General features: G+C 38.4%; 1 protein-coding gene and 1 pseudogene across 1 annotated transcript in view; one reads left to right on the top strand and one right to left on the bottom strand.

Moving 5' to 3' along the window:
* IL1RAPL2 (interleukin 1 receptor accessory protein like 2) overlaps window positions 1-25,906 on the top strand; it is a 781,557-nt gene that overhangs the window by 192,454 nt on the left and 563,197 nt on the right. The window lies entirely within an intron of this gene.
* LOC107523010 (small ribosomal subunit protein uS14-like) lies at window positions 1,571-1,739 on the bottom strand (annotated as a pseudogene).

Below are 25,906 nucleotides of genomic sequence, written 5' to 3'. Positions count from 1 at the left end.
TTATTGCTACATTGCTTGCTTTTGAGATTGCTGACATCTATTCTCATTTATGAGAGTTATAAACTAGCTCAATTTTTTGGTGTTCATCACCAATAATGAGCTATAGAAAATCATGATCTGTTATTTTTACTTGTGTACAAGTCTTGTCTTACCAACTGTTTCATTAGCTTTGAAAACCAGGTCTGTTGTTTATTTTCTGCTTCCTATACCCTAGGATATCTCGTAGAATAAGAACTTGGTAATCACTTCTTAAGCAAATAAGATCTCCATGTGAACTATGCAGGATGACTTACATTCTTAAATTCTTATTTACATCATTAACCCTACCCAGCTTTCCAGGAGACTTTTACACTTACGAAGTGTTATGAAAAATGATGGTGACTTAGAGAATACAGGTCTCATTTGTGGAGGGACAAAGTAAAATGTTCTACCCTGATGCTTAGATATCAAGTGCCCCATCTGTATATAATAAGCATATACTTATTGAGACAGTTGACCCCAGCAAGTTTAAGGCTCTACATGTAGGCTTAACATACCTTTTGGAGACTATTGACGGTGTTCACAAAGTAGGTCAAATCCTCCCCCAAGTCATGGTTTATGTGTTTACTTTAAGAGACTTACTCTTCCTTCTGGCAAGTATTCTTCCCTCTCCCATCATGTAAGAAATATGAAATTTGTCCCAAGTCATGAAGATTTTATATTAACCTATTTTTCAATCTTTACTGAAGAAAATCCTTTTTTCAGCTGCTCCCACTTCAATCAACTGAAAAATGCCAACTGCCTTACTCTGGTGCTGCTGTCTGCTACTCAGCATTTCTCAAATTACTTGAGATTTTGCTGTTCTTCATGGTAGACTATGAGCCCTAAGACTCTTTTTATTTAGAAAGATCACTACTGTGAAAGAGGCACTATGATGTTCATTTTCTTGATATGTATTTAAAAAATCTAGTCATTAATCATTATTCTCCAAATAATATTAACCTAATAGAAGTTAAATGTGTACAAAGAACATTGGATATTTATTATAAAGGGGGGTGTTATGGCCTAAATGTACTATTTTAGAACATCAGCCTATAAGGTAGATAATTCTTAAGGTAAAGTTCACACTAATTTTGTCTGGTTGAACAATCTATATATGCTAATTGTCAACTGTGAACAAAATTGCTTTGTCTGCTATACCATAAGTCACTTGACACAGTATATCAAAGTTTCACATTGATTAGTTTTACTAACTTGAAAATGAATACAAGTGTGTAGTGAACAAAATATTCAAGAAATATAACACTTCATCAAAAAAAATAAGTGTTTCCTATGCCCCACACCATCCATCTAAATTCTCCCCAAATTGTTATATTCATACAAGATTGAGGGTGTGTATGGTTTCTCCTTTTTACAGGGATGAAATGGATATGAGGTTCTACATATTATATCCTCCCCCCACCATACCCTTTATGTCTTGAGATTGTTTTATTTATTTTTTGTTTGTTTGTTTTAACTGAAGTTCTTTTTATTTTATGTACAGAGATTTGATTTCTACTGTAAATGTCTTGAATGGCCAATTCCAGGACAGTCAGTCCAACTTAATGAATCCAATGTCCTTCAATTACTGGTGGAAACACTAAGGTCATATGTTGAGGCCATTTCTGGATTATACCGTGACGGTTTGAGCAGACTGGGCAAGAATGAAAACCCTGGCTGAATTTTCTCTAGTGGCTCCAGTAGAACTGCAGATGACCCATCTTGCTTTGTCAAGTGCAAGAGGGCAAAAGGAAGCAAAGACTGTTTTTAGAGAGACAGAGGCAAAGGGACAGGGAAGGAGGGAGGAGGGGAGGGACCATAGCAGTAAAGCTTCCTTCAATGTGGTGGTGGCCAGGCTTGAAAAGCAGTGCACTAAGTGAACTATTTCACTTCCCAAGGTTATTGTTTGATGTGATTATTACTAAGATTCAGTGTTCTGGGTATGGCCATCTCAGATGCTAAGAGAAAGACAGAGAGAGAAAGGGAAAGACACCACAACACTGAAGATTCCCTCAGAATAATAGCAGCTGAGCTCAAGCCTGAGATGCATGTGTGGAGAAACAAGCAGGCTCCCAGGTGATGTATGTGGCTGGTATTTGGAGCTCAATTCATATCAGGGATGTTGATTTCATCATCTTTTAAACTGATATATTTTTAATTTATTTAAACTATAGTTACTTTTGTTAGATGATGTCTTATAATTTATTTTTACAACTCCCTGTTCCCATTAATTTACCTGAGGTGTTTCTGAAATAAAGTAATAGAGTATGGTAAGATGATCTTAAACATTCATTTTAATAATGCATCAGTTTTACATATTGAATTAACTATTTGTTAATATGATCATTTTCTTGGTAGTTTGTAGTTATGGAAGTTTGGAAAATCAGTTCAATTCTGTTAGTATTTATGAAGGTTAATTTTCCCAACTTTCGTAATTATAAACTATGTGAAAATGCATTCTAGGAGCTGAGGAAGTGGTTTAGGAGGTAGACTGAAGAACTTGCATGTGTGAAGTCCAAGGTTCAGTCTTGGAAAAATGCCAAAAATATGTATAGATAAGTATGTCACTCTGGGAGTCTGGTGGTAGCTCAGCAGGTGAAGCGCAGGTGGCGCCAAGCACAAGGACTGGCATAAGGATCCCAGTTTGAGCCCCCTGCTTCCCACCTGCAGGGGAATCGCTTCACAAGTGGTGAAGCAGGTCTGCAGGTGTCTATCTTTCTCTTCCCCTCTCTGTCTTCCCCTACTCTCTTCATTTATCTCTGCCCTATCCAACAATGACAACATCAATAACATCAACAACAACAACAACAGTAACTATAACAATAAAACAACAAGGACAACTAAAGGGAATAAATAAATATTTTAAAAATTTAAATAATGTCGCTCTAACTACTATGCTCTTTAAAACCAGAAATACCACTATTCTCTTTTTCTTTATATGGTAGGGCAGAGATAAATTGAGAGTGGAAGGAGAGAGGGAGAGAGGGAGAGAGAGAGGAGAGAGAGAGGGAGGGAGGGGGAGAGAGAGAGAGAGAGAGGGAGAGAGAGAGCCTCTAGCACTTATTTCACTGCTCATGAAGCTTTCCCCCAGCAGGTGGGAACTGGAGGTTTATGTCCCTGGATCCATACTCCCAGAGGGTTAAATAATAGGAAAGCTATCAGGGGAGGGGATGGGATACAGAACTCTGGTGGTAGGAATTGTATCCCTCTTATCCTATGGCCTTGTCAGTGTTTCCATTTTATTAATAAATAAATTAAAAAAACAGGTCCTTACATATGATAATATGTGTATAATATGTGTGCTCAGTTGGGTGCACCACTGCCTGGCCCCATCTCCTCTTCTTTTAAGCTTACCATACAATTTCCTAACTCAAGTTGCTTTCAAGCTCATAAACTTCTTTCCTGTATAAGTACCGTGCGCTAACCGATTGCGCCAATGGAGCTCCAAAACTTCTTTCCTATATGTTATTTCTATAAGCTCTTTGACATTACTACAAACTGAAGTAGTATTTCTCTAATCAAGACTATTTTACCCTCATAAAACACGAATGCAAGGTGTATAGATATGAGAATATTGACACTGTAAAGGTGTAATGGCACAACCACTTTAGAACATTAAAAAAGGCAATCTGCTTGGGACCAGGCAATGATGTAGCCAGTAGAATGTACATTTTATCACAAACTAGGTCCCACTTGCAGGGGTGAAGCTTCATAAAGTGGTAAAGCAGTTCTGCAGGTATCTCTCTTTCTTGTTTGCTCTCTATCTACTTCCACGCTTTCAGTTTCTCTCTGTCTTTATCAACAAAGGAAAAGGGGGAAGAAGTGACAACCAGGAGTGGTGGATTTGTCATGCAGGCAAGAAGTCCGACCTATAACACTTGTGGCAAAAATAAATAAATAATAACTAACAAATAGACAAACAAATAACAAAACTCCTTCTACTTGTTTCACCAGAACCTAACATTTGGAAAATATAGTCTTCGCTTTAGAAAAACTGATCAAATTGAAGTATAAAGTTGAAAAAATTGCTTTGGAATTAGGAATAATGAATGTGGAACGTGAAAGGATATAGATTTGGCAGAATAGAAGGATGATTATTTTCACTAGATGGAGAATGCTATATTTTACTTGTGCTCTTCAGCTTATCTTTCCAAACTTAGAATTTGAGGGGGGTTGAAAGAAGGAACAAGTACAGATTGGAATCTAATATTGAGACAGGTCATAAATTTCTTGAACTGATATAATCGATGTAATCATTTCTTTTTTTTCTTTTCTCTCCCTCTCTCTCTCTCTCTCTCTCTCTCTCTCTCTCTCTCTCTCCCCTCTCTTTCTTTTTAACCAGAGCACTGATCGATCAGCTTTGGTGGTGCGGGAGACTGAACCTGGGACTTCTTCAGAGCCTCAGGCATGAGAGTCTCTTTGCATAACCATTATACTGTCTACTCCCACCCCTAATGTAATTGTTTCTGCAACATGATGTGGTGACTAAATAAAGTTCAGGAAAACATGCTGTAGTATATATCCAAAATTTTAGAAAGCATGTTTTGATAACATAATGAATGAACAGCTTTTACAGACTATATTTAGTTAAGATGAAAACAGGGAACTGGATAAATTCCTTTTCTGTACGATTTTTATATTAACTCTAAAACATTTAGTGAAATTATTTTTAATCCAAATAAATACTCCACTCAGTCATATACCTCCTATTCCTTGGAACATGTTCACCTACTAGGAGCATATGGTCTAATATTTAATAACCTGGGGCTGGCCATTGGCACACCTGGTTTAGCATATATGTTGCAATGCAAAACGACTCAGGTTCAATTCCACAGTCCCCCAACTGAAGGGAGAAAACTTCACAAGTGGTGAAGCAGGGCTGCAGGTGTCTCTATGTCTCTCTCCCTCTTCCTTTCAATTTCTGGCTGTCTCTTATTTATCCAATAAATAAATATAATAAAATGGTAAATATTTATTCATAAAATAAATACTTAATCATCTTATCAATAATGTTCTCTTTTACCCAATTTTCTATTCTACTTGACAAATACTCCTTGTATAACTATCATGTATAAAGCATAATGGTAGGCATTGTGGGGAATGCAAACCAAATAGACAACCCAACAGCCTTAGAGTCAGGAGAGATGCCTTTCAATTCTAGATCTACCATTTAATATCTATGTGACAGAGAGATTTACTTCTGGGGCCAGGTGGTGGCCCGCCTGGTTGAGCACACATGTTACAATGCACAATGACGTAGGTTCAAGCTCATGCTCCCTACCTACAGGGGGAAAACTTTGCAAGTGGTGAAGTAGGGATGTAGGTGTCTATCTACAGCTCTCATTCTCTTTCAATTTCTTTTTGTTTCTATTCAATAAATAAGAAAAGATAATGAGAAAATTTAAAAAGAGATTTACTTATTTTTTCGTAGTCAAAGTACTGACTCTTATTTTTGTTAATAGTCATTTAATACTTGTTTACTAATTTATGAAATAAAAGGAGTAAATTCCCAACACCAGAGTTCTTTGTCCCCATTCCATCCATTAGAAACTGTAGTAAGGAGCCAGGCAGTGGTGCAGTGGGTTAAGCGCGCATGACGCAAAGCACAAGGATCAGTGCAAAGATCCTGGTTGGAGTCTCTGGTTCCCACCTGCAGGAGGTTCGCTTCACAGGCGGTGAAGCAGGTCTGCAGGTGTCTTTCTTTCCCCCTTTCTGTCTTCCCCTACTCTCTCCATTTCTCTCTGTCCTATCCAACAACAATGACAGCAATAGCAACAACAATAATAATAACAACAACGATAAACCACAAGGTCAACAAAAGGGAAAATTAAATAAATATATTAAAATTAAATAAAATAAAGAAACTGTAGTAATTCTCCCAAGGTCATAAATAAGGGTTGAGTATTATTCCTGTAGCTATCTGTCTAAAATATATATTTGCCCATTTCTATAGTCCTTCCTTCTTTTCCTTTCTAAGTCACATGTACACCTATAACTACTTCTGAATGTCCTTTTTTTTTTGTCTTCTCTCATTAGGTCTTGATGAAATTCTATTTCAGAACCCACTGGTCATCTTCCGCTAATATTTCTCCTCCTGTGGTTATGGACCAAAATTCACTAATAAAATTTAAAAAAATAAAATAATACAAAATATCATGTATTGTAATAAATATTACACAGTAACATAGCCATGGTTTTGACTTCTTTTAAAAGGGAATAATATTTGACATACTTCCTCATAGCTAGTATTTTTAGTATATATTGTTTGTCAGTAAACTACTAAGTATTATATATTTTTTTCTTTAATTTATTTATTTAAGAAAGGAGACGTTAACAAAACTATAGGATAGCAGGCTTACAACTCCACACAATTCCCACCACCCAATCTCCATATCCCATCCCCTTCCCTGATAGCTTTCCCATTCTCTATCCCTCTGGGAGTATGGACCCAGGGTGGTTGTGGGTTGCAGAAGGTGGAAGGTCTGGCTTCTGTAATTGCTTCCCCGCTGAACATGGACGTTGACTGCTCGATCCATACTCCCAGTCTGCCTCTCTCATTTCCTGGTAGGGTGGGGCTTTGGGGAAGCAGGACTCCAGGACACATTGGTGGGGTCATCAGTCCAGGGAAGTCTGGTCTGCATCATGCTGACATCTGGAACCTGGTGGCTGAAAAGAGAGTTAACATACAAAGCCAAATAAATTGTTGAATGACCATGGACCTTAAGGCTGGAATAGTGCAGATGAAGAGTTGGGGGGGGGGGTACTGCCTGCAGACTCTTGTGTAATTCTGCTTTCAGGTATATATTTTTCCCTGGTTTATGGCCACGTGTGAACATATGCTCTATCTCAGGGGACCTGGACTATAGGTTTGGGGACTTTATTGGGGAGTGGAACACCTGGAATGGAATTAGAGAATACTATGAAAGGAAAGGCATCACCTGAGTGATGAAACTGAAGGGTTGTCATTCCACTCCTGAAGTCTCTGGACACAGTGTGAAGTGAAACATGCTGGGGTGGCACTCGTTGCATTGATTAGGTTGCGATCGGTGGATGCAATATTATTTGATATGAATTGACAGAAGCATGCAGGAAGGTGGGCCCCACCCTAAGGTTCCAGGACTGGGGGAACTATAGGCTCTATAGTGGAAATGTGAGGTTCCTGCTGTCTTAGGGTTCAAGAAGACAATGGATAGTTATTGTTATCATCACATTATTTGTTAATTGGGTTAACTTTGAAAAGTCCCTTTGTTAGGGTTTGCTGTATAGTATTTATTATATATTAATCAAACCTTACTTTTTACTATTTCTATTTTACAAATGAGGAAAGTGAGTTCTAACGGGCCACATGTCTGTGCAGAATAGCACTTGTAAGTGGCAGAGCTGTGATATAAACCCAGATTTATATGTATCCAAAGTCATGCTTGTTGTAATTTAACTTAAAAGGGGTTAGGGCTTTGGCACTTAAGGATTAACTGCAGGGAGCTGGGAACAGGTTTAAACAATACAAAGTTTATTAGGGTAAATCAGGTAAAAGTCAAAATAAGCAATTATCATAAAGGGTTAAAAGAACGCTAGGTCCATAAAGTCTGAGTATAGTTATCAAAAGTTTAGTCCCATAAGATAAACAATTTCCAGCACTGGTAAAGTTTGTTCATGGCTGTAGAGGAGTCTCAGTGTTTACCAACTAGCAGAGTCACACGTGTTCAGTTCGCAGGAGAAGTAGTCATGGCAGATACGTGGAGGACCTCCGCCAAGATGCTTCTGACCAGGAGAAGTAGCAGCAGCCAAAAAGAGAGACCTGCTCCAAGTCCCTTGCTTTTATACATTCCCTTCTCCCTTGCACCTCCTCAGACTGGCATCATTCATATGCTAATAGTCTGAGACTCCTGTTGGGCTCACAATTTTCTTAAACAGTGTTGTTAAATCCTCACACCCAGGTAAGAGATGTCAAGGCATTGTACAAATTAAATGTAAAGGTCAATTATATATTTATATATTTGTTGAAAGATTACATTATTTTACAAATATTTTCTTTTCATAAATATATTTATATTTTATATTAATTATTTTATTTATTTTCCCTTTTCTTGCCCTTGTTATTTTTATATTGTTGTAGTTATTATTATCATTGTTGTTCTCATCGTTGTTGGATAGGACAGAGAGAAATGGAGAGAGGAGGAGAAGACAGAGGGGCTGAGAAAGATAGACACCTAAAGACTTGCTTCACCTCTTGTGAAGCGACTCCCCTGTAGGTGAGGAGCAGGGGGCTCAAACTGGGAACCTTATGCCATTCCTTGTGTTTCACGCCATGTGCCCTTAACCCACTGCACTACCCCCGACTCCCAGATATTTTCTTAATATTTATTTATTCCCTTTTGTTGCCCTTTTTTTTTGGTTGTTATTGTTATTTTTAATTTTTTTTCTTTTTTTCAATAAAAAGGAAAAACTGACTAAACCATAGGATAACACGGGCATAACTCCACACAATTCCCAGTACCAGAAGTCCGTATAGCATCCCACACAATTCCCAGTACCAGAAGTCCCTGATAGCCTTGCTATTCTTTAGCCCTCAAGGAGTATGGATCCAAGGTCATTGTGGGATGCAGAAAGTGGAATGTCTGGCTTTCATAACTGCATCCCTGCTGAGTAAGGGTGTTAACAGGTTGATCCATACTACTAGCCTACTTCTCCCTTACCCTAGTGGGGTGGGGCTCTGGGAAAGCAGAGCTCCAGGACACATTGGTGGGGTTGTCTGTCCAGGGAAGTCTGGTTGGCATCATGGTAGCATCTGGAACCTGGTGGCTGTAAAAAGAGTTAACATACAAAGCCATCAAATAGTTGACCAATCATGAACCTAAAGGCTGGAATAGTGCAGATCAAGAGTTGGGGGTCCTCCATTTTGTAGATAGCTAGTAGGCATATTTTAATCAAATTCTAGAGGGCCTTTGGCTATACCAGTCTTTTTTTTTTTTTTTTTCTGCCTGAGCCTGAAATCTGATATACAGGGGGATCCACATTATTGTCTGGAGAGATGACGTCATCGCTGGAAAAAGGACCAGAAATAAGGATCAGGGAAGAGAGTAGCTCTGGGAAAGGGGTATAAATATTGTTGACTTTAAACCCCATCTGTTGTATGCTTTACATTGGGTTCTAGTCCTCCCCCGCCAAGAGAATTGCATCAGTCCTATTAATTTCACGGGCCCGCTTGGCCCCGCCCCTAGGAAACCCGCCAGAGTTCCAGAGTGAGAGAGAGGGTTCCTGAGTTCGAGAGGGCCAGACTTTCAGAGGGTTCCCCAGTACGAGAGTTCCAGAGTTCCAGAGTTCCAGAGTTGGAGAGTTTCAGAGTTACAGAGGAAGAGAGAGTTCCACAGTTGCAGAGTGACAGAGTTCGAGAGGGTTCCTGAGTTCGAGAGTTCCAGAGTTCGAGAGAAAAGGAGAGAGTGCTTGTGCCACCGCAAAGAGACAGCAGAGTTCTGTTTGGTTATTAGTTTGGTTTAGTTTATGAATCGTTGTTCCTGAATAAAGGAATACAGCTTCCCTGCCCAGCCGTTGTCTCCGCGTCTCTGTTACCCACCCGTGAAGCCAACCCGCCCAGCAAGAGACTTCCGAAATTTTAACAACACCCATCCATTTGATTTGGTCTGGGGCCCATATTCAGCTTAGGCGCCTATGTGACCTCCGCATTCTTGTTGATCTGAGTTCACATTCTGTGGTCATGAGTAGGAACATTCCAAGCTGCCCCAATATAGATCCATCTTCCTCAGGTGTAGAATAGAGTATGTTGTCCATTCTCCTTTCGGAGGAAGGAACATTCTCTACCACTGTTGATCCATGTTGAGGGCAAGGTTCTATTGCGGACCCCAAAAGTGTTCTATTTTTTTTGTTCCTGATAGATAGAACTGGTAACAATGGAGAGAGGGATTTGTTTGAGTTCTAGGCCCATCATGTCTATTTGGGAATCTCAGGACTCCCCGAATAGAGTCCCAGCTGATGGGGTGGCCTGTTAGTGACTAAAGAGTCATCATTAAAGTATGCCTGTCTCTTTCCATTATTCAGCTTTTGCAGTCCTTGCTTTGCTAAGGTTAGCTTTGGAGTGAGCAAGAAAACTATAATAGGAAGTAGGTGAGGAGTGTATCTAAGTTTAATTAGATACTATTTCCTTAGGAACTTCATACTGACTCACTGCAGACTATAGTGTACTTTTGCTTTCAGGTATATATTTTCACCTAATTTATGGATACATGTGAACCAATGCTTTGTATAATGGGACCTGGTCTACATCTAGGTTTTGGGACTTTGTAAGGAAGTGAACCTCCTGGAATGGAATTAGAGAATACTATGAATGGAAAGGTCTCACCCGAGTAATGAGGGTGAAAGGTTGACATTCCACACCTGAAGTCTCTGGACACAGTCTGAAGTGAAGAATGCTGAGGTGGTACTCATTGCATTTATTAGGTTCGGATAGGTGGATGCCATATCATTTGGTATGAATTGAGAGAAGCATGCTGGAAAGTGAGCCCCTATATTGGTTCTATAGAGGAAGCAGGAGGTTACTGCAATCTTAAGGCTTAAGAAGACAATAGATATTTATTGTTCTTATGGCTGCTGTTGTTGTTGAATAAGATAGAGATAAATGGAGAGAGGAGAAGAAGATAGAGGGTGAGAAAAGTATAGACACCTCCAGATCTGATTCACCACTTGTGAAGCGACTATCATGCAGGTGGAGACCTGGGGGCTTGAACCGGGAAACTTACGCCAATCCTTGCACTTTGCGCCACCTGCTCTTAACCTGCTAAGCTACTGCCTGATTCCTGAAGTATCACATTTCTATGACCACCTCTGATGTCTCATGTTCATTACACTCCTGTTAGTTCCTCATCTACCTTTTTGTATACACCCCCCCAATATATATTTGTTCATTACTTCAAAGGTTGACTTTCCACCATATTTCTCCATAACTAATCTGGAGTAATATTCAGGATGGTGTAAGTTCACAAAAGTTATAGAATAGTATCTATGACCCTTGTTTCTGCCATGAAAATAATCATCCATCAAATATAGTCCTTGTAACATGTTCATTTGCGACCTGGTGGAATAAAGATTGCAACGTGGAAGTAGCAGCTGTCTTGAGCTCCAACAAGCAGCAGTTTGGGACCTGGGATACTCTGGTTAGGGTAGGATACTGGGCCGTCAGCAGGAGGGTGTATAAGCGGTCTATGGTTGACACCAAGGGGGAGTCCTATAGCTCACACTTGGGTTAGAAAATGGAGGCCAGGGAGTCGGGCTGTAGCGCAGTGGGTTAAGCGCAGGTGGCGCAAAGCACAAGGACGGGCATAAGGATCCCGGTTCAAACCCCGACTCCCCACCTGCAGGGGAGTCGCTTCTCAGGCGGTGAAGCAGGTCTGCAGGTGTCTATCTTTCTCTCCCCGTCTTCCCCTCCTCTCTGCATTTCTCTCTGTCCTATCCAACAATGACGACAACCACAATAATAACTACAACAATAAAACAACAAGGGCAACAAAAGGGAATAAATAAATAAAATAAAATATTAAAAAAAAAAGAAAAGAAAATGGAGGCCAGAGGGACCAGGAAAGGAAAATATTTTGATTATTTCTGAAGCTCACCCTCCTCCCCCACCCCAAAACCAGCCCCCAGGGGCTGGACAGCTGGTTCTAGCAGGCTTCCTGCTGAGCTGTTTTCCTTACCAGGATTCCTGGCACACAAGGAGTGTCATTCCAAGACTTTTCCTTTTAATTTTCCTTCTCTCTCTTTTTTCAAGTGGCTGGAGCTCTATTTGATTGACAAAATACCTGACCAATCAGAGCCTCATCCCTGCCTGGGAAAGACTACCTGGAGGCTTTTTTTTTTTTTTTTTTGGCTACTTCTTACAATTGGCTGTCTTTGCTCAGGCTGCCTGCAGCCAATCCGGAGCAATCCAAGCTGCAGACTGACTGTTAGGGTGTTTTACTCTATTTTATTTTATTACTACTATTATTATATAAGTATGTGCCTTTTACCTTCTCCTTATTCAGGTTGACCAAAATTAACTGTTATTGTTTATTTCCATTGCTAGGTGACTGGGTGTCCTATCTATTCTGAAAGGGAACTTGTTTCTCTCTACCTCTTTCCTCTCCTTTTTCCCTCCTCCTAGCTAATACAAAAAAAAAAAAAACTTTCCTTTCACTGCTCTGTTTTTTTTTCTTGTTCTTGTCTTCTGTTCTTCCATTTTCTTCTGCTTTCTGAATTCACTGATACTCCTTTGTGAATTATTTACAGTGGGTAGGAGATTTACATAATTGTCTATTCTTGTTTTCCCTTATTTCCTGTCTCTTTCTTTTTCTTTTGGATTTGGTTGATATTTTTTCTTGCACAGTAGGTGTTGTTTGGCTAACTGGTATTGGTTGAATTGCATCATTCTTTACTTCACTTACTATTGTAATTTCTGAGCTTGGTGACTGCATGTGTCATAAAACTCTTTTGTATAGCATGACTTGTACTCAAAACATAACAACTGAAGAACAACAGAAAAGAAAAAGAAAAAACACATCAATAGAAAATGGTTAAATAAAGAGAAAATAAAACTGTTACCACAATGAATCAAGATAAATGCCCAGAAGAAACTCCAAATAAGTCAGAAGTAACCATAGATAAGAAAAGTATGCAAGACATACTAAACCTAATAATAACAGAAATGAAGACAAGTATGGAGGAAAGGACTATCAGAATTAGGGAAACAACAGATGAGACCCTCAAGGAAAACACAGACTACCTCAAAGAAATTAGAGAACTGAAAACTAAATTGCTGAGCTAAAAGACCAATTAGCAGAACAAGCTAATACTATAACTGAACTGAAGAAAGAATCTAAATGAAGGGAAAGCAGACTAACAGAAGCAGAAAACAGAATTAGCCAGACAGAGGATGAGCTAGAGAAAACAAAGAAAGAGGTAAAAGAGCTCAAAAAGAGATTGAGAGACACTGAAAACAACAACAGAGACATATGGGATGATCTCAAAAGGAGTAACATTCATATAATTGGCCTGCAAGAGGAAGAAAGAGAGGAAGGGGAAGTAAACATTCTAGACAAAATTATAGAAGAAAACTTCCAAGACGTAAACAGCAGAAAGGACCTTAAGGTTCAAGAGGCCAAGAGAGTCCCAAACAGAATCAATCCAGACCTGAAAACACCAAGACACATAGTTACATTGAAAAGAAGTAAGGATAAAGAAAGGATCCTAAAGGCTGCAAGAGAAAAACAAATAGTCACATACAGGGGAAAAACCAAAAGACTATCAGCAGACTTCTCCACTCAAATGCTAAAAGCCAGAAGGGAATAGCAAGATATCTATGGAGCCCTGAATGTACAAGGGTTTCAACCAAGGACAATATATCCTGCTAGACTTTCATTCAAACTAGATGGAGGGATCAAAACCCTCTGAAACAGGCAACCATTAAAGGAGGCAACTTTCACCAAGCCTGGCCTGAAAGAGGTTCTAAAAGACCTCTTATACACAAGAACATCACCATAATAATTGCCATATAACAGAGCAAATAAAAATTGTTGAATAATGGCACTATAATACATTAAATCTACAGTATGATTAAATGTCTATGATTTAACCTCACCCATTAAAAGGCACAGAGTGGGAGGATGGATCAGAAAACACATTGCAACCATATACTGCTTGCAAGAATCCCATCTGACCCATCAAGACAAAACAGACTAAAAGTGAAAGGATGGAAACCTATCATACAGGCTAATGGACCACAAAAAGGGCAGGAACAGTCATTCTCATCTCTGAAACTATATATTTTAAATTAAATAAAGTAATGAATGATAGACTACACCATTATATAATGAGTAGAGGATCAATCAGCCAAGAAGACTTAACAATTAACATCTATGCACCCAGTGAGGGACCATCTAAATACATCAAACACTTACTGAAAGAAATACGTCAATAGTAATACAATAATAGTGGCAGACTTTAACACCCCAATCTCACACTTAGATCAACAAAGCAGAGAATCAAGAAAGAAGAAAGATAATTAAATGGAGAGATAGACAGAATTGAGCTCCTGGATATTTTCAGAGTTCTTTACCCCAAAAACCTGGAATACACATTCTTCTCATATTCACACATCACATCCTCAAAGATAGACCACATATTAGGCCACAAATACAGTATCAACGGGAGTCGGGCTGTAGTGCAGTGGGCTAAGCGCAGGTGGCGCAAAGCACAAAGACCGGCATAAGGATCCCGGTTCGAACCCCGGCTCCCCACCTGCAGGGGAGCCGCTTCACAGGCGGTGAAGCAGGTCTGCAGGTGTCTATCTTTTTCTCCTCCTCTCTGTCTTCCCCTCCCTTTCTCCATTTCTCTCTGTCTTATCCAACAACAACAACAACAACAATAATAACTACAACAATAAAACAACAAGGGCAACAAAAGGGAAAAAATAAATAAAATAAATATTAAAAAAATACAGTATCAACAAATTCGAGAGCATTGAAATCATCCCAAGTATCTTCTCAGACCACAGTGGAGTAAAGCTAACATTTAACAACAAACAGAAAATTACTAAAAGTCACAGAATTTGTAAATTCAACAACATAATGCTTAAGGACCACAGGGTTAGAGAGACACTCAAGCAAGAAATTCAAATGTTCCTGGAAACAAATGGCAATGAAGACACAAGCTATCAAAATATTTGTGACACAGCTAAAGTAGTACTAAGAAAGAAACACATAGCCATACAATCACATATTAAAGAATAGAAAAATAAGCGACCTTAATTCACACCTTAAGAACACAGAGGAAGAGGAGCAAAGGAACCCTAAAGCAACCAGAAGGATGGAAATCACTAATATTTGAGCAGAAATAAACAACATGGAAAATAAGAGAACTATACAAAAGATCAATGAAGCCAAATGTTGGTTCTTTGAAAAATTAGACAAACGCTTAGCCAGACTCACTAAAAAAAAAAAAAAAAAAAAAGTGGAGAAGACTAAAATGAATAGAATAGTAAACGATAGAGGAGACATCAAAACTGACACCACAGAAATCCAGAAAATTATGCAAAACTTCTAGGAAGAACTATATGCCACCAATCTAGAGAATCTGGGTGAAATGGAAGAATTGCTAGAAACATATGCCCTTCCAAAACTGAACCAACAAGAACTGCAAAATCTAAATACACCAATCACAGACAAAGAAATCAAAACAGTTATTAAGAATCTTCCCAACAACAAAAGTCCTGGACCAGATAGCTTCACAAAAGAATTCTACAAAATATTCAGGAAACAGTTGATACATATACTTCTAAGGTTTTTCCACAAGATCAAAGTAAAAGGAACACTCCCTTCCACCTTTTATGAAGACAACATCACCCTGATAACAAAGGCAGATAGGGAGACAACAAAAAAGGAAAATTACAGACCAATATCTCTGATGAACATAGATGTCGAAATATTAAACAAGATCCAGGCCAAATGGATACAGAAGTATATCAAAAAGATTGTTGATCACGAACAAGTTGGATTTATCCCAGGAATGCAAGGCTGGTTCAAAAAAGGTAAGTCAATCAATATCATTCACCACATCAATAAAAGCAAAACAAACAAACAAACAAGAAACAGGATTATTTCAATAAATCTAGAAAAATTTTTGACAAAATCCAACAACCATTCATGCTCAAAACACTACAATTAGAATAGATGAGAAATTCCTAAGATAGTGGAATCCCTAAATAGCAAACCTACAGCCAACATCATACTCAATGGACAGAAGCTGAAAGCATCCCCCTCTCAGATCGGGGACTAGACAGGGATGTCCACTATCACCATTATTCTTCAACATAGTATTGGAAGTTCTTTCCATAGAAATTAGGCATGAGAGAGACATCAAAGGAATACAGATTGGAAAGGAAAAGTCAAACTCTCACTATTTGCAGATGATATGATAGTACACATAGCAAAACCTAAAGAACGCAGCAGAAAACTACTGGAATTTATTAGGTAATATAGCAAGGTGTCAGGCTGAAAAATCAGTGTACAACAATCAGTGGCATTTTTTTATGCAAAAACTAAATCTGAAGAAGACATCCAGAAATCACTCCCATTCACTGTTGCAGCAAAGTCAATAAAATACCTAGGAATAAAGCTGACCAAAGAAGACTTGTATACTGAAAAATATGAGTCACTATTCAAGGAAATAGAAACTGATACCAAGAAATGGAAAGACACCCCATGCTCATGAATTGGAAAAATTAATATCATCAAAATGAATTCTACCTGAGCCATATACAAATTTAAAACGATACCTATCAAAGTTCCACCAAGCTCCTTTAAGAGAAGAGAACAAAAATAACAATCATTTATCTAGAATGAGAAAACACCTAGAATTGCCAAAACAATCCTGAGAAAAAGAAACAGAAATGGGGCATCACACTCCTAGATCTCAAACTATATTGTAAGGCCATCATCATCAAAACAGCCTAGTACTGCAACAAAAATAGGCACACCGACCTAACAGAATTGAAATCCAAGAACTAAACCCCCACACCTATGGATATCTAATCTTTGATATGGGGTCCCAAAGTGTTAAATGGAGGAAGGAGACTCTCTTCAATAAATGGTTCTGGGATAACTGGGTTGAAACATGAAGAAGAATGAAATTGAACTGCCTTATCTCACCAGAAACAAAAATCAAGTCCAAATGGATCAAGGTCCTGGAAGTTAGACCAGAAACTATCAAATACTTAGAGATAAACATTGGAAACTATCAAATAGTTAGAGATAAACAGTGGAAGAAATACTTAGAGATAAACATTGGAATAACACTGTCCCACCAAAACCTCAAGGATATCTTTGATGAAACAAACCAAATTGGAAGGAAGCAAGAACAAAGCAGATAAATACCAGTGGGACTGCATCAAATTGAAAACCTTTTGCACATCCAAAGAAACTATCAAAGAGACTCCTCAAACAGTGGTAGGAGATCTTCAGATGCCATACATCAGAAAATAGACTCAACCTGACGCTGTTGACTGGCTACGGAAGAAGGGCAAACGCTAGAAGAAGAAGAAGAAAATAGACTAATAGCCAAAATATACAAAGAGCACAGCAAGCTTAGCAACGAAAAAACAAATGACCCCATCCAAAAATGGGCAGAGGGTATGAACAGAACATTTACTACAGAAGAGATCCAAAAGGCTAACAAAGACATGAAAAATTACTCCAGGTCACTGATTATCAGAGAAATGCAAATAAAGACAACATTGATTTACCACCTCACTCCTGTGAGAATGTCATACATCAAAAAGGACAGCAGCAATAAATGCTGGGGAGGCTGTGGGGACAGAAGAACCCTCTGCACCGCTGGTGGGAATGTAAATTGGTCCAATCTCTGTGGAGAGCAGTCTTGAGAACTCTCACAAGGCTAGACATGGACTTTCCATATGACCCAGGAATTCCTCTCCTAAGGACATCCTCCAAGGAATCCAAAACACTCACCCAAAAAGATATGTGTATGCCTATGTTCATAGCAGCACAATTCGTAATAGCTAAAACCTGGAAGCATCCCAGATGCCCAACAACAAATGAGTGGCTGAGAAAGCTATGGTATATATACATAATGGAATACTAGACAGCTATGTTCAGCGAGGAAGCCAGACCTTCAACCTTCTACATCCCACAACGACCTTGGGTCCATACTCCCAGAGGAGTAAATAGGAAAACTATCAGTGGAGGGGATGGGATACAGGGTTCTGGTGGTGGGAAATGTGTGGAGTTGTACCCCTCATATCCTACGGTTTAGTCATTTTTTCCTTTTTATAAATAAAAAAAAAACATGTTCACCTACGAGGAGCATATGTTGACTATTTCTTTCATAAATTTAGTAATTATACCATCCATTGATAGAATAGCTCCTTCCTTTTAAATTCTACCTCATGATTTTTTCCTGCAGCATTCTGAAAACTATTGATGTCATTATTTGTTCTCTCACAGTCATTTTCTACAATACTGTCAATCTGCACAGACTATTTTTCATGACAACAAAAAATGTTTTCCTCATTGGATTAAACCAAATTATGATCTGGGGGACTGAGTAAATGTATGCATGTATCCATTAGTTAGGGGTAACTATAGACCTCAAAGTAAAAGTGGTTAATATTCTGCTGTGTTTAGACCCAGACCTGATAGGTTTTTTAAAGCAAGTAGAAAGCTCTAAGGAAAGCTCCATAAATTATCTAATCAAATATTTATTACTTGGGCCTAGATACAGTCCTCTTATACCCCCTACTTTATTGCCCTCAATCACCATATACTCAACCAACTACCAAAGAATGATATATTCCCTAATATCCTCTGAAAGCATCAGTATTATTGTCACCCCTTTAAGAAACACTGTATACAACTTACCAAAAGATATACTGGCATGATATATCTATATCTATGTCTATGTCTATGTCTATGTCCATGTCCATGTCCATGCCCATGCCTATATCTATATCTATATCTATATCTATCTATATCTATATCTATATCTATATCTATATCTATATCTATATCTATATCTATATATCATTCCTATTACAATCTTTATTACAATCATCAAGCAAGAAAATTCAATATTATGTAAGGTTAACCTAGACCCCACTAAAATCCTAAGTGTATTTCCTCCCTATCTAGAGGTCAGATCTAATAAATCCAAGACCAGTTTAAATACAACAAATGGCACTCAGTCCTTTAATAACTGGGCAAAATACCAGCTCATCAGATAAATAAAGGACTAAAAAATCTGTATAAGGGCAGTTCTCCTAAAGTTGTAGATATGGGTTAACTACCCTAAAACTATGTTTATATTTGTATATATTTGATCATTTTCCATAACCCCATATTATCTTCCTTTCCAAGTCATACATATACCTATTACTACATACAAATGTTCCTTCTTTTTTTTCCTCTTCTCTCTTTGGATCCCTGTGGAGTTTAAGTTTAGAGCCATCTGATTAGCTTCCCCTTATCATTTCTCATGAACTGGGAGTATGAACCAAATTTATTTCTGTGGTGCAGAAGATGAGAATTCTGGCTTCTGTAATTGCTTCTCCACTTGACATTGCCCTTGGCAGGATGATCCATAACCCCAGATTGTTTCTTTCTTTTCCTAGTGGGGTATAGTTCTGGAGACATGGGGTCCTAGGGTACATTGATAAGGTCCTCTTCCCAGGGAAGTCAGGATAAAATCAGAGTAACATCTGTAACTAGGTGGCTGAAAGGTGTTAAGATATAAACCAGGATAAAATATTTAATAAACAGAGGGAAGCGGAGCGAAGGTGGCAACTTTGAAGCAGCTGCTGGCATAAGCTCTGACAATTGCTGGAAAGGGTAGGATCCTGGCCTTCAGCAGAACAGGGAACACGGAGTTCTAAGCGTGACACCAAGGAGGTGACTATTGCTCAATTTGGGTTAGAAAATAGAGAAAAATAAAGGAATTTTTTTTTTATTATTCCCTTCCTCCTATAACCAGACCCCAGGGGTGGGGAGCCGCTACTGGAAGGCTCTCCACTGAACTTTCTTCTTTACCAAGATTCCTGGCTCACCAGCGGTGTCACTCCAATCCCGTTCCTTTCCAAATCCCCTGGCTCTTTATTTTTTTCTGTGTAAGTAACTTAGGCCCAATTGGAGTGACAAATATCTGACCAAGCAAACAAAGCCTCACACCGCCTGGGAAAGACTGCCTAGAAGTTTTTTTTTTTTTTTTTTTTTTTTTTTTTTTTTTTTTTTTTTTTAATAATCTGTTGTCTCCACTCACGGCCTGAGCTAATCTGGAGCCGTCCAAGCTTCAGACCCACCATTAGGGCTTTTTACTCTGTTCTATTTTATTACTACTATTATATATACACGTGTCCCTTTGCCCCCCCCTCAGGTTGATCAAAATCAACTCAGTGTATTTTCCATTGCTAAATGACTTGATGTCTTATCAATTGTGAGAGGAACTTGTTTCATTCTTCCTACCTCTTCTATCCACTCTCCCACTTCTCCCTCCTCCTGGCTAATTAAAAATAAATAAATAAATAAATAAATAAAATTAAAAAATGTAAAACTCTCTTTTCACTGCTCTTTTTTAACTGTTTTTTTCTTTTCTCTCATAATTTTCCCTGTCTTCCTTCCTTCCTCCTTCCTCTGATTTCTGAATTAACTGATACTCGTTAGTGAATTAATCTGGGGAAGAAATCTGATTCAGAGTGGACTCTCTTTGTGTGTGTCTCTGCTCTACTTCCCTTTCTCCTCTTGCTACACCTAAAATTTACAGTGGACAGTAGATTTGCATAATTATCTATTTTTTCTATCCATTTTTTCATTTTTCTTTCTTTTTCATTTGGATTTGGTTGCTATTTTTTTTTGACTGGAGACATTGTTGGGCTAACTGGTATTCGTTAAACTGCTTCAATCCTTGCTTCAGATACTATTGTAATTTCTGAGGGTGGTGCTTGCATTTGTCATAAAGGTATTTAGTATAGCATGGCTTGTACTCAAAACACAACAACTGAGGAACAACAGAACATAAAAATTAAAAAAAAACACATTAATGAAAAAATGGTTAGATGAAGAGCAAATAAAATTGCTACTACAATGAATGAAGACAAGAGACCACAAGAAACTACAAATCAGCCACAAGTACCCATAGATAAGAAAACTATGCAAGCAATAATAAGCTTATTAATAACAGAAATGAAAACAACTTTGGAGGAAAGGGCTAGAAGTATTAGGGAAACGACAGATGAGACACTCAAGCAAAATACTACCTCGAGGTAATTAGAGAACTGAAAGCTGAAATAGCTGAACTGAGGAAAGAAGCTGAGGGAATGGAAAGCAGAATAATAGAAGCAGAAAATAGAATTAGCCAGACAGAGGATGAGCTAGAGAAAACAAAGAGAGAGGTAAAAGAGCTCAAAAAGAGATTGAGAGACACTGAAAACAACAACAGAGACATATGGGATGATCTCAAAAGGAGTAACATTCATATAATTGGCCTGCAAGAGGAAGAAAGAGAGGAAGGGGAAGTAAACATTCTAACGAAATTATAGAAGAAAACTTCCCAGACCCGAACAACAGAAAGTACATTAAGATTCAAGAAGCTCAAAGAGTTCCAAAAAGAATCAATCCAGACCTTAAGTCACCAAGACACATCATAGTCACAATGAAAATAAGTAAGGATAAAGAAAGGATCCTAAAGGCTGCAAGAAAAAACCAAAAAGGCACATAAAGGGGAAAACTCAAAAGACTATCAGCAGACTTCTCCACTTAAACTATAAAAGCCAGAAGAGAATGTCAAGCTATCTATGGAGCCCTGAATATAAAAGGGTTTCAACCAAGGATAATATATCCTGCTAGACTTTAATTCAAACTAGATAGAGGGATCAAAACCTTCTTAGACAGACAACAGTTAAAGGAGGCAACTTTCACCAAGCCTGCCCTGAAAGAGGCTCTAAAAGACCTCTTATAAACAAGAACATCACTATAATACTTACAATATATCAGAACAAATAAAAATTGTTGAATAATGGAACTACAATTCATGAAATCCATAATATCAATAAATGTCAATGGCTTAAACTCACCCATCAAAAGGCACAGTGTGGGAGCATGAATCAGAAAACATAACCCAACTATATGCTGCTTGCAAGAATCACACTTGACCCAACAAGATAAGCACGGACTAAAAGTGAAAGGATGGAAAACTATCACACAGGCTAATGGACCACACACACACACACACACACACACACACACACACACACACACACAAAGGCAGGAGCAACCATTCTCATCTATGACACAATATATTTTAAATTAAATAAAGTAATAAAAGATAGGCAAGGTCATTACAAAATGATTAGAGACTCAATCAGCCAAGAAGACTTAACAATTACTGGCATCTATGCACCCAATGAGGGACCATCTAAATACATCAAGCACCTACTCAAAGAACTTCAAAAATACATCAATAGTAATAAGTAATAGTGGGAGATTTTAACACTCCACTCTCACACTTAGATCAGCAAAGCAGAAAAATCAACAAAGAAACAAGAGAATTAAATGAAGAGATGGACAGACTAGACCTCCTGGACATTGTCAGAGTTCTTCACCCAAAATAACTGGAATACACATTCTTTTGAAATCCACACAGCACATTGTCAAGGCTAGACCACATATTGACCACAAAGACAGCATCAACAATTTCAAGAGCATTGAAATCATCCCAAGTATCTTCTCAGACCACAGTGGAGTAAAGCTACCATTTAACAACAAACAGAAAATTATTAAAAGAGACATAATTTGGAAACTAAACAACATACTCCTTAAGAACCAATGGGTCAGAGAGACACTCAAGCAAGAAATTCAATTGTTCCTGGAAACAAATGAAAATGAAGACACAAGCTATCAAAATATTTGGGACACAGCTAAAGCAGTAGTGAGAGGGAAATTCATAGCCATATAATCACATATTAAAGAACATGAAAAAGCCCAAATAAACGACCTTAGTGCACACCTTAAGGACTTAGAGGAAGAGGAACAAAGGAACCCTAAAGCAAGCAGAAGGACAGAAATCACTAAAACTAGAGCAAAAATAAATAACATAAAAAATAAGAGAACCATACAAAAGATCCATAGAGCCAAATGTTGTTTTTTTGAAAAATTAAACAAGATTGACAAACTCCTAGCAAGACTCACTAAACAATAAAGGGAGAAGATTCAAATTAATAGAATTGTAAACGATAGAGGAGATATCACAACTGACAGCACAGAAATCCAGAAAATCATGTGAAACTTCTATGAAGAACTACTTGCCACCAAGCTAGAAAATCCGGATGAAATGGAAGAATTCCTAAAAACATATGCCCTTCCAAAACTGAACGAAGAAGAATGACAAAACCTAAATACACCAATCACAGACAAAGAAATAGAAACAGTTATTTTTCTTTCTTTCTTTCTTTCTTTCTTTCTTTCTTTCTTTCTTTCTTTCTATTTTTTATTTATTTAAGAAAAGAGACATTAACAAAACCATAGTATAAGAGGGGTACAGTTCCACACAATTCCCACCACCCCGTCTCCATATCCTATCCCCTTCCCTGATGGCTTTCCCATTCTCTGTGCCTCTGGGAGTATGGACACAGGGTTGTTGTGTGCCGGGATAGCCTGAGGGTGCTTCTTCCCGAGCAAGTGCTCTCTGGGTTGGAGATAACTCAACTGTAGCCAATCTAGGCTGCTGTGTGGGAGAGGGATCAGGGACTCGTGCTGAGCTAACATCACAGGAGATACACTCTGGAACTCTCGGAGCCCCAAAGCAATTCCAAGTGTGTTTACTCAGAAAAGTAGCTTGTATATATACTCGCCAAGTAGGGTGGAAACAGGATGTGACATAGAGAGGGCGGAGCGAAAAAAGACTGGTGGAATTCAGGGTGTACTAGGAGAGGGGGTGGAGCAAAAAGACATCATGAATCAGTGGGGATTATACCAATGCCTTGGAGGCAGGGAGGTGCTTAGTTAACAGTGGTTTATGTAAATAGGCCACAGCTTTAACGGGGATCAAACTAGTGCCCTGCAGGCATGCCAGTGCTTAGTTAAGCAGGATTAGAAACAGAAAATTTAAGCCAGGGGAGCTGGCATACTACCCAAAAGTTGTGGGTTGCATAAGGTGGAAGGTCTGGTTTCTGTAATTGCTTCCCCACTCAACATGGGCAATGATTAGTCGATTCATTCTCCCAGTCTGCCTCTCTTTCCCTAGTAGGGTGGGGCTCTGGGGAAGTGGAGCTCCAGTACACATTGGTAGGGTCATCTGTCCAGGAAAGTATGGTCGGCATCATGCTGGCATCCAGAACCTGGAGGCTGAAAAGAGAGTTAACATACAAAGCCAAACAAACAAATTGTTGAACAATTATGAACCTAAAGGCTGGAATAGTTCAGATGAAGTGTTGGGAGGTATTCCCTGCAGGCTCTTGTGTACTTCAGCTTTCAGGTATATATTTTTCCCTGGTTTATAGACACATATGAACATATGCTCTCTATCAGGGTACATGAACTATATCTAGGTTTGGGGACTTTATTGGGGAGTGGAACACCTGGAATGAAATTAGAGAATACTATGAAAGGAAAGGTCTCACCCAAGTGATGAAGCTGAAGGGTTGTCATTCCACACCTGAAGTCTCTGGAAACAGTCTAAAGTGAAACATGCTGGGGTGACACTCTTGTGTTGATTGGGTTGTGATCCCTGGATGCAATATTATTTTATTTGAATTGAGAGAAGCATGCAGTAAGGTGGGCCCCACCGTAAGGTTCCAGGACTGGGGGAAATATAGGCTCTATTGTGGAAATGTGAGGTTCCTGCTGTCTTAGGGTTCAAGAAGACAATCAATAGTTATTGTTATCATCACATTATTTGGTGATTGGGTTAACTTTGAAAAGTCCCTTTGTTAGGGTTTGGGGTATAATGCCCAGCATCTTGTATGTAGCTGTGCTACCAGTTGCTTCGGTTCTCCCTGGTCTAGGCTTTTGAGTGAGTCAGCATATAAGAGACTCAGTTTATGTATTAAAAAGACTCAGTCTGTGTCTTAAGAAGTTTTAGACATATGATCAATTTTCCCCTCTCATATTAATTAAATAGTGGTTTATATGTCTATTTAATAGGAGTGTACCTAAAAACCATTCCCACCATGAAAAGACTGTGTCCCATCCCAACCACCCACCCCAGTTATTAAGAATCTCCCCAACAACAACAGTCCTGGAACAGATGGCTTCACAAATGAATTCTACAAAATCTTCAGGAAACAGTTAACACCCATATTTCTAAAACTTTTCCATAAGATCAAAGAAATAGGAACACTCCCTTCCACCTTCTATGAAGCCAACATCACCCTGATACCAAAAGCAGATAGAGACACACAAAAAGTAAAACTACAGACCAATATCTCTGATAAACATAAATGCCAAAATATTAAACAAGATCTTGGCCAAACGGATACAGCAGTATATCAAAAAAATTGTTCATCACGACCAAGTGGGATTTATCCCAGGAATTCAAGGCTGGTTCAACATACATAAGTCAATCAATGTAATTCACCACATCAATAAAAGCAAAACCAAAAAAACACATAATTATCTCAATAGATGCAGATAAAGCCATTGACAAAATCCAACACACATTCATGCTCAAAACTCTACAAAAAATGGGAATAGATGGGAAATTCCTCAAGATAGTGGAATCCATATATAGCAAACCTACAGCCAACATCATACTCAATGGACAGAAATTGAAGCATTTCCCCTCAGATAAGTTACTAGACAGGGCTGTCCACTATCACCATTATTCTTCAACATAGTATTGGAACTTCTTGCCATAGCAATCAGGCAAGAGAAAGAAATCAAAGGGATACATACTGGAAGGGAAGAAGTCAAACTCTCACTATTTGCAGATGACATGATAGTATACATAGAAAGACCTAACGAATCCAGAAGGAAAACTACTGGAAGTTATTAGGAAATATAGCAAGGTGTCAGGCTACAAAATCAATGTACAAAAATCAGTGGCATTTCTCTATGCAAACACTAAAACTGAAGAAGAAGAAGACATCCAGAAATCACTCCCATTCACTGTTGCAACAAAATTAATAAAATACCTAGTAGTAAAGCTGATCAAAGAAGTGAAATACTTGTATACTGAAAACTATGAGTCATTATTCAAGGAGATAGAAACTTATACCAAGAAATGGAAAGACATCCCATGCTCATGGATTGGAATAATAAATATCATCAAAATGAATATTCTCCCCAGAGCTATACACAAATTTAATGCGATACCCATCAAAGTTCCACCAAGCTTCTTTAAG

This window comes from Erinaceus europaeus, chromosome X (genome assembly GCF_950295315.1).
Source record: "Erinaceus europaeus chromosome X, mEriEur2.1, whole genome shotgun sequence".
NCBI lineage: Eukaryota > Metazoa > Chordata > Mammalia > Eulipotyphla > Erinaceidae > Erinaceus > Erinaceus europaeus.
Note: the sequence above shows the minus strand (reverse complement) of the source record. Positions and strands in the feature narration are given on the sequence as shown.